This window comes from Cyanistes caeruleus, chromosome 15 (genome assembly GCF_971803275.1).
Source record: "Cyanistes caeruleus chromosome 15, bCyaCae1.hap1.1, whole genome shotgun sequence".
NCBI classification, from domain to species: Eukaryota; Metazoa; Chordata; class Aves; order Passeriformes; family Paridae; genus Cyanistes; species Cyanistes caeruleus.
Window position 1 is genome coordinate 12,488,287 of NC_141715.1, and position 10,643 is coordinate 12,498,929.

Consider the following 10,643-nt stretch of genomic DNA (forward strand, 5'->3'; position numbering starts at 1 on the left):
GAGAAGAGCAGTTGTCTGCTGGGCTGTCTGATTGAGGAACAGACATCAGAGCTCTGCAGGTGCAGGGGAGGGTAGAAAAAACCATCATGTTTGCAGCGCTGCCTGACAGCAGAAACAAGGGTGTTGAACCGAGGATTTTGTAGTGGACAAGGTTGGATGGAAACAGTTTAAAAGCCAGCTAGATAAGCCCACTCAGGGCTACAGCCTGCTTTGTGATTCAGGACACAAATAGACACTTTGCTTCACTACTCCTTTGGATTACAGCTGCAGAGTTGAATTAAATTGGAGGCTGTTTTGCTTCAGGTGCCTTAGTGTTTTAGTATTTTAGAATTTTATTTCTTTGTTTTTCTATGACAACATTTACTATTGCCAGGTTCTAATTTGAAAATGTAGGCAAGGAATCATGTGCTTTTGTCTCAGTGTTAGGTTAGACAGCATTCTGATCAGCCAGATTTCCCTGACACAGGCTGCCTTCTGCCTTCAGAGAGCACTGGGGTTCTGTGCTGATTTAGGAGTCTAAGGGCATCTGCAGATTAAACCTGAAACAAATCAACAAAAGTCTGCTAAGAGAAGAGTGCACAGCATTCCTAAAATAATTTACAGTGTTATAAAATAATACACTTATATAAATATAATGTAATTCTCTATTTGCACAATGTTCATAATACAGTGATATCAGGTTGGCATTGGCTAAAAGGGAGACAGGATAACTCACTGAGGCTTTGGAAGAAACAGTAAAAGGACACTCTGTTAAAATATTCTTGCTTGTCAGTCACCTCTCCATCATCTATCTTCTTTTTCTGACAAGAATCCAGAGATGACCAATGAAAGGAATAATATGAGACACTGAGGACAAACCATTTGGGTTTATAAAGAAACTGCTTTATAACAAACTTGATACAAGCATAAGCCTCTCTGTTTGGAGCAGTAACTCTCCAGCGTTTCTTCTCCCAGTTTTCTCTGATATCTTTGATATTTCTAATTGCAACATGTCAGTTAAAATAAACCTGAAAGCACAATAGTCATATGGCATACAGAGAGGTAAAAGAGGAGCTGCAAATATTTAGGATGTTCCTGTCTTGTACATGGAGGTTACCAGGACTGATGGCATGGAAAGTATGGGAATTCTGCAGCTGCCTCCCTTCAGTTGTGCATTGTGGCTTGGCAGAGCTGCTGTGCTGGTGGAACCTTTGGGCAGTTTGAGCAGGACCAGATGAAGGTCCCTGCTTGTGCTCAGGAAATCTTCCCTAGTTCCACATTTACCATTCTATTTTATGCAGAATGCCCTCAAATTCTAATCATAAGAAAAACTAAGTCTTCAAAAAGATATCCATTAAAAATAGAGATATAGATACATATAAATATATATATAAATATGTATAAAGAGAGATATACACACACACATATATATACACACATATAAAATGTGGTTTATATTTTATATTTATATTACTTCTATGGGAACAGATCTGTACTTAGGAAAAATAAACATGCAGGACCAGAAAGCTATTGGCTTGGGAGATTTTTTTTGTGGCCATCACAGGGAGAGAAAAACGTGGAATCTTATTTCACAACACATGGATTTATTTTTTTTTTTGTAAAGTCTAAGAAGAAAAGGTGTGGCTATCATTTTTCAGTGCTTAATTACACATATGTCCAAATCTCCCCAGATGTAAATAGACCTAAATATTTATAATTGCATCTGCATATTTGAAAATACACTATCTTGCATATAATTCTAACACTCTATGGGGAGTATATTCTGACAGAAATAAGATGTTTTGATTCACCGGAAAACACTTAAAAATACAAGAATAATGAAGTAGGGCACAAACATAAAAATAGTGATGGTATTTTTATATGTCCAGATAGTGAGTTTCTTGGAGTGTATTATGTCCATCCTCATTTATTTCATCTTGAAATATCCAAACTGTTATTTCCTGTATTACATCCAGTCTTGTAATAATCCTAAAACATTGTTAGTGCCCAATGATGTGAAGTGCTTCTAAAAAAAGCCTCTTAAGCACAGTGCAAAGAAACCCACATCCTAGGAGTTATTTCTGATGGAGTGCAGGACATTAAAATGCTGCTAGATGATATCCCAGCTTGGGTTTAAAGAATTAATGAAGAACAAATGTTCTAACTGACATGTAAGCATGAAATTCTCTCTGTGGGTTGACCTTCATTCTTCTGCAGTTAGTTAATGAGGATTCTCTTTGTTATCTTTCTTGCTGAAGAACCTCAGGGCCTTGTATCATTATTGAATGAACACAATGTCACCTCAGCTGGCAGAAATGTTTTGTCTTTTGTCAGGAAAAGAAGTTTCCTCATGTCAGCTGGTGAAAGCACAACACGGCAACAAGCAATTGAGACCAGACATTTCAATTCAGCTAGCTTAGCCCAGTGGAGATGTTGAACCTGCTGTAGTTGTTTTGATCAAAATATTCAGGCTTCATTATTCTACGACTCTTGCATCTACTCCTCAAGTTTGTGATGCATTGTTATAAATTAATGATAAACAAAAGCATTTTATCTGGAGAACTGCTCTCAATATTCCCCTTTTGACAGCTAATTGCCATTTGTTGCAGAACAGTATGTATTTTCTTTGAAATGAGAGCTTAAAGAACAGCTGCTTTTTATCCAATTCAAAATGACAAGTGTATTGTTAACTACCTGAGGATCTTGTGAGGTGGGGATCACATCTGCTCAGAAAACTGGAGCTGTAACTTTGAGCTATTCTGTGAGCTGTATCTATTTTGCAGAGCTGTAGTAGTGGTGGAATGATAATTGCAAATTTCATCCAACATGAGTGTGTTATTTGGGGTGCCTCCAACTCTCATATGGTTTCCCCATTGCTCAGGGTACCTCTGGTCATTACACACATCAGAAAAGACCCTCTCTGCCTCCACCCCCCAAAAAAAAAGTAAAAATACTCTTCTGTCTGTACTTAAAAGTGGCACAGGATGAAAGTGAACATGGGAGGTGACAAATAGCATTAATTAACAGTGCAAGAAAAAGTTATTCATTAATTATTCATCCAATCATAAGAAAACCCACAGAGTCCCATCCTGGCCTTGAACACTTCCAGGGATAAGGAATCCACAACTTCTCTGGGCAGCCTGTGCCAGTGTCTCACTAACCTCCCAGTTATTAAGAATTTTTTCCTAATATCCTGTCTAACCCTGCCCTCTGGCAGTGGGATGCTATTCCCCTTGTCCTGTCACTCCAGACCCTTGTCCAAAGTCCCTTCCCAGCTCTCTTGGAGCCTCTTTAGGCACTGGAAGGGGCTCTGAGGTCTCCCCACAGCCTTGTCCGGGCAGAGCAGCCCCAGCTCCCTCAGCCTGTCTTCATTGGAGAGGTGCTCCAGCCCTCCAAGACTCTTCCTGGCCCTCCTATGCCATTGTGCTCTCTCCTATTAAACAAAGACATGTTCACATTTTAATAATTCATATTCACAGCAAGATCAGTCTGTTCTGTCAAAGCTTCTTATGAGAAACATTCTAGAAAAGACAAAAAAATCAGTGATCAGGCTTTCCATTGGAAAGTGAGTGGCATAGGCAAGAATTCTTCTTCCAGTTAATATTTGTCTATTTTCTTACTCAGAGACGTCTTCTCACTAGGATTTTGATTGGAATTTCATTTTGCCACTTTTACTTTCAAAAGTGTGGGGGAGCTAGGATATCATTAAATAAATTGCATGTGATAAATCAGATAAGAAAACAAATGTGGCTGAAAATTTCAGATCACTCCTAGCTGAACTCTTGTGTGAGATAGTGGTGATTATTTTATTTAAATAGGTTTGCCTACTTTAATACTGTGAAGAGCATTAGTTATAGTCTGTGTCATAAAGTAATGAGCAGCAGCAAATGAGAAATTATATGATATATTCAGAGGTTTTCTTATGTTGTACTTTGCCTTATAGTCACTTCCCTTTTCTTTTAAAGAGTGTTAGATTATTAGATACACATTATTATCAACCCCATTAGTTATTAATGTAAAATGGGAAGGAATGGCATTTGTAAAGTTTTTTATCCCAGTATTTAGCTTGAGTCATATAAACTGCATTTTTGAGCTGACAAGGACATATGTTTCCTTAAAATCATTAAAATAATGCTGTATTAAATACTTATCTAAAGTAAGACAAGTACAACTGTGATTCCTTCTGGTTATTAGGATACATATGTCTAATATACATTCATTTTGGAGTCCCTTAGGGGACAGCCTTGTTATTAATACAGCAAAGAACAGCTGAGTGAGCATATGGTTTATTAAGACATGCTTATATTAATTATATGTGAATACTATTCAAAAGGGTCACTGTTCTATAACTGAGAGACCCTTTGTGATCACTACTTAGGAACTCAAAGCTCAGTAGGATTACTCTTGATCCAATCTATTTGTCTCTGGCTGGAAAAATCATTATATTTGTGTCTAGGCTGGAAATTAATGAAACACTTCAGAACTTAAGACCATGACAGCTCAAGCAATTAATGAATATGCAGAACTGAAGGAAATTTTGCAGGCATGATGATAAAGCTCACATATTTCTGTAATACCTTAAGCAGCAATCTGATCCATACTGCAGCCTTGCACAATGTGTATAATAAAGCAGAAAAATTTGGTAGTTGCAGGCCAAAACTAAAAACCAACTATAGCCCTGCCTGCATGGCTTCCATCCCTCTACTGCTCAACTGATTTGCTTTTTGAATATTGTAATTCCTGCTCTGTTACCTAAAACCAGTGAAAATTGCTGATGATCTGTTGTTCTTAAGGCTGTTTTTCATCCAGCAGATGACACAGCCCACACTGTCTCCTGCAGTGCATCACTGCATCTTTTACTGGAGTGCCAGGCAGAAGATTGTTTAAGCATGAAAACAAAAGCAACGTGGTTTCAGTCTTGGAGAAGAGGACCCAGTGGGGAACAAGCTGCAGACTGTTCAGTTTTATCTTTCTTTTTTGCACTCTAAATCTCCTCTGATCCCAGAAAAGGTGCCATTCATGCCTAACATGTGAGTCCATAACCTGGACTCGCGTGTTCTGTAGCAGCTTTGTGTGACTTCTGACAAGGGGCAGGGTTCCTGTGACAGGGCTGGGACAGAGCATGGCCTTGGCTGTCACTTGGCTCCTGAGCCAGAGCCTGGCACAGCCTGCACAGAACACAGCTGCAGGAAAAAATGCACTAGGAGGAAAGATGGTTTAATTCATGTTTCTCCTTGTTCTGTGGATAGAGAATGCCATGTTGGATATTTCCCACTCTTACCAGAACCTGAAAATTCAAACATAATGCGTTGGGCTCCCAGAACTGTGAAAGTAAACCTGTGCAGTAAGAACAAACTTCTGGTAAAATTTTCTGTACAGTGTATTTCCTCTACAGTTTTTGAAAACTCAGGCATACTTTTCAGTATTACATCATGAATATTAAGGCAGAATCTATTATTAATTCACATCTGAAGTCCTTTACCCATCATGCTGTCAGTCTTGAGGCATTGAGGCATTAATACAAACTCAGCTATGAGATATGGAAAATCAAATGATGGTCCAAGTGTATAAAAGTAACAACAATGTAAATACTTCTGTACTTCTAGGTCAGTCACCAGCTATCTTAAAATGTTCCTGGGATGTTCAGCAGCCTGGATGGTGAAGGTAGTGTGTCCCCAGGGTTCCCTGCTGAGGATGAGGTGACTCTTTCTGACTGGGGGTGCCACTCCTCCCACGTTCTCTAGCCTCAGTTTCTCCAGCTGTGGAAAGAGATGTTATCCATACAGCACTGCACACCTAAAATAAGAGCTATGGGTCTTGATTGGGAGCATTTCACAGCCAAAAAAACCCTGGGTGACTTTAAGCTTCTAGGAAAATATTCTAGAAATCTCTCAAGTAGCCCAGCAATGAAATATGATTCTGATTTATGAATATATACATTTTCTCAGAAGTTCTGAACTTGAGGTATGAGATTATCCACATAGAAGAAATGTGCAGCAATACTTTGTTGGACTGCTTCAGAAACAACCAGAACAAACCACAGAAGTTCTCACCTGAAGGGGAAGACAAAGAAGCCAGAGGTGTGTGAGGCAGGTGGCTCAAGGCTCATTAGGATGGAGTCACAGGGGTCCTGAGTTAAGCTCTTACAGCTGGATAGAGGGGAAATAATCGGGGTTTTACCCCCAGGTGACGAGTATTAATTGTGGTTCTGTTTGCCAGCCCTCCTCAGGAAGTGAGGGCAGCAGGTGGAGGAGAAGCTTGGTTGTGTGGCCTTGTTCTGGTCTTTTCTGCCCCACAAAATTCCTCTTTCTGGAAGTAGCCACCAGCAGTAGCTCCTCAAGCCCATGGCTTGGGCCAGTCAGAACATTCTGCCCCTTGTGATGCACTTAGTGAGGAGTATTGTGGAACAGCGTGGGACTGCTGGAGCCACATCAGGGGAGAGGCTTTCTGAGCTCTCCTTGGCTCACATAAAGCAAAACAAGACAAAACCCAATGGTTTTAGTTGATGTGTTTGTATTTGGTTTGGTTTAAAAGGGGCTCTCAAGAGGAAAGTGGGCATTTTCCTGTGCTGGTTTGGTTTTTAACCCCTGGTTTCAAGGTCTGCAAGGGAGCTGTGTGTGTGTGGACAGCTGAGCCATGGGAGGATGGTCAGCATCTCCCAGCCCCTGCTGAGGGACGTGAGTGTCCACAGCCTCCTTTTGCTGCAGGTCTGGGCAGTTTTAACCATGGTTTTGGTAGTTCCTGGTGTATGAGTGAGGTATTCAAGGACCAACACTGAAATAGAGACCCTGAGGTTGGAAAGCATGGGAGGAGTTGTAGCCTTTTTTCGTTTTAGAGTCATAGTCTGAGAGCAGATTTTGGCAGGTTGCTCTTGGTGGCCATCTCTCCCCTGTGAAGGAGAGACTTTAATAGTTTTAAATATCTCTCTGTATTTTTTTTTTTTGGCATTTAGCTTTTAAACCTTTTTAGTTACTTAATCTTGTAGCTGACCTGAAGAAAAGACAGATTTTTTGGAATTTTTTTTTGTCATACAACATATGCAAAAAAAAAAAAAAAAAAAAATTATAAAACCAGTAGTGCATAACGGACTTTGCTGATTTCCCAAAATATTCTTCATAGTCTTCAAGAGCAAATACAAGCACATGCTTTTTCCAGCACAGGGAGGCATGTTTTAATTTCATTGGAAATGCAGCATATATATATATATAGAATGCTTGGTGGCTGAAATGTAATTTTTATCTATTAAGCTTCATATTTAAAGCTCTTTTTCTTTATTTTATGCAAGTGTTCTTTCCTAACCTAATGCTGCTGGCATTTGTCATATATTAAGTGTCCTGGAAGCTGAAAAAGAAAGTTCCTAAATGATGATATAATTGGTAAAGGACTTAAATCTTCTGACACATTCAAACTGAAAATACTTGAATTGTAAGGAGCTGAACATTTGAAAATTGGCACCATTCCATAAAGTCATAATACTAGAAGAGACAGGTGTTATACTTTAATCACAGTAGAAGAAACAGCTGATGTATAGTGCAACAGCAATAATTCCAAGCTAGAAGCTTACAAATAATCTAGCTGCAAATTATATTGTCAAGAGAATCAAAATACTTTGTAATATATTCTAATGCATATTAATTTGAGAGCCCTATAGGGGACAGTCTTGTTATTAATACACAGAGGAACAGATGCGATAGCATATGGTTTACCAACTTGTATTTATGTTAATTCTATGTAAATAGGATTTTAATAAGGTAACATTAGTCTATAGCTTCATTTTCCTAATATATCTTTCTTCTTTGAAGATGATAATGGAATTATCTAAATTAGGGTCTAGGATCATAAGAAAGGTTAGTGGAAAGAGTCCATTTTATGCAAGACATAAAAGGGGGTAAAAAAAGCATCCTTTTTTGAACATTTTGTAGTCATTTAAGATTTCAGTGAAGAAGTTTGGATTATTTTATTCACCAATTCTACCATTTCTAAAAGCTTCTTTATACCTATTCTTACCATTTTTAGATTCTTACCTATTTTGTGTTGATTTTTGGCAGTTTGAACCTCCATTCAGCTGTCTTTGGGAAGCTTGCAGAATTTTGTAGAACACCAGAAAATTTCCAGCATTACCTTACATCTGATGTCTATTGAACTTGCTATGCAGCTCCTCCCTGGCTGTCAGCTGGAAAAGCTGTGAGTGCATTTCTCAGTTAGCTCAGGCTTCTCGGCAGCTTTCTCTGGGGCACAACTTTTTTTAATTATGCTCCCAGGCACTGCTTGGAGCCATTTCAGTTTGTGATGAGAATGGAGTAAGCAATCTGTGTTCCTGCAAGCAGGTGAGGAAATACAGTACTAATCAGCACTAGTGCTTCAGAGGACTTGGGAAAAGTTTCTGCCTGCTATTAGGAATTTCTGGTTTAAACTGTTGAATCAAACTTTTGTGCCACCTTCTGTTGTGCTGCACTGTTATAGTTTGGGAAGTTAAGTTCTGTGTCTCTAGTCTAAAAAGCCCTAAGTTACTTTGCCTGGAACTTCCAGTTCGTAACTGGGAAACTGCAAATTGAGGAAAAGAATGATTTCTCTCCCCAGTAGATAGAGCTATTGCTTTCTTCTTTTGATAAAAAAAAAATAAGTTCTGAAACTTATTTTACATTTCTAAAGAACAGGGAGTTTGCGGGGTGAGAAGTGGAAATGCTAAACTTGTTTAAGCTTAAATGCAGCTTATAAAGGAGTCTAGCAAAACTTTGTTGTGCAGATATGTCAGAAATAATTTGTTTGGGTTTAGTTGGTTTTATTTTTCCTCCAAGTTTGGAGAAGTTGTTTGGAATACCCCATGTGCCAGAGTTCTGTGATTGTTTTGAGTAAGTCAGCAGCGGGATTTGGAATTGTAATTATTTGAAAAATGCTGATAAAGGTAATACTTCAATATAAATACCAAAAAAGCTTAGGATGCTTGACTCTTTATTTTGTTCCTCAGATCTTGGGTGTAATCAAGGATCCACAAAAGGAACAGGTAATTCTTTCTAGCAAAATATTGCTTCCAGGGTGTAGTAAAGAGAGCAGGAATGCACAGTAATCACAGAATGGGTAAGGCTGGAAGGGTCCAAATTCCCTGCTCAAGCTTTTGAAATAGTAAATGTGCATCTGGACAACTCTATGGAAACAGTACTTAAAACACAAGAGACAATAAAAATACTTTTATTTTTTGATTCTCTAGACAGATAAACAAATACCCTGGAAAAAAAAGCGAAAACCAAGCAAAACAATTTAAAAAATTTAGGAGTTTTGTGCTCCTGTGTCTATATTTATAATAAACCATGATGGAAGTGGTCAGCAAGGAATGTTTCCTCTCACCACAAGATACATCTCTGCTTACAGTAAGAAACACTAGAGATTCATAATACATCCAAAGTGAAAGGACTGTTTGTGTCATCAGCAGCAGGGGGTTATCAGATCATACATCTTTACCTGACAAGAGGCAGCAATTTAATCTGACAAGTTTCCTGCCAATGAGGAGAGTTTTAGGAGTTCAGCTGCCTTGGTAAAGATTTGACACATCACTGAGGGATGTTGTGCACAAGCTTGACAATAAACTGGAACTTGGAAATGTTGTTTAGGGTAGCTGTGAAAATTTATTAGAAACCAGAGTTTGTAAAATTACTCTAATCCAGAAATGTTTTTCCTTTCCTGCTGAATATATGTGATATTTAATGCATAACACATATTTAAAAACTTATTTCCTGATCACGTAAAACAAATCTTTAGTAATGCCCGTGAAATGGCAAGGAATTCAGTTCAAGGCATGGCAGAATAAACAGAATGAGAGTATCCAGAGCCTTCTGTATCCAGAGGAGAAGCCTGTTTAAACTGAAGGTTTGATTGCTGAATTGATGTGTCCTGCTTGGAAATATTATTCATGTACCTGTACAGGGACCTGAAGGGCTTGTGGACTTGAGAAGCGTGCAAAGCTCCAGGTGACATCTGAGGAACACTTGCAGTGGGACACCAGGCTCATGATATGGGTACTGGACCAAAGTCTGCAGACACCTTTCAGCAAACAATCCAAATGCTCTTTTAATTCTGGCTACCAGCTGAACATCAAGGAAAAAATAATTTTGTGTTTGTTTTGCAAAAGTAACTTTTTTCGATATGAAGTGAAAAAACCTCAGCTGCATATTAAATAAATTTCTACGTTTGATATGGACATTTTTGAGGTGTTTGGCATAAAGCATTCCTAACCACAAATGGTGAAACAGATCTTGTAGCAGTTTAGTGCTCTGAGATGTGTTGACAAATGCCACCTGGAAGAATATTAGTTATGAACTCACAAAATTTGTGAATAAACTTTTGAATGAGAGAAGTATGTATATAAAGAAGACTGGAAAGAATTGAAAGATCTGCCAGAGTACATGTTAAATCATAGAGCCTCTATTGAATAAGTTCCTTGTTAGCTCTTGATAACCCTTGGAGAAAGGCACATTTAATACATCTACCTTTCCTAATGTTGATATTTTTATAATTTCTAACCAGGCAGTCGTCTTGAAATTTCATAGTAACAGAAAACAGTATCATTGCTTGAAATTTTCATTGATTGCTGAAGAAAAATGAATCATTTTACTCTTGCTGCACACTTGGTGACTTCAACTGAGGCAGATGCCTGGGCAAACTGTCTA

At 38.4% G+C, this 10,643-nt stretch overlaps 1 long non-coding RNA gene across 1 annotated transcript; it reads right to left on the bottom strand.

Annotated features, from left to right (window-relative positions):
• Positions 1–1,582: 1,582 nt before the first annotated feature.
• LOC111935651 (uncharacterized) lies at positions 1,583–6,130 on the bottom strand. Its single transcript, XR_002867777.2, has 2 exons — positions 6,033–6,130; positions 1,583–5,738 (listed from the first exon to the last, which is right to left on the bottom strand). It is a non-coding gene; the product is annotated as an uncharacterized LOC111935651 (long non-coding RNA).
• Positions 6,131–10,643: the final 4,513 nt, after the last annotated feature.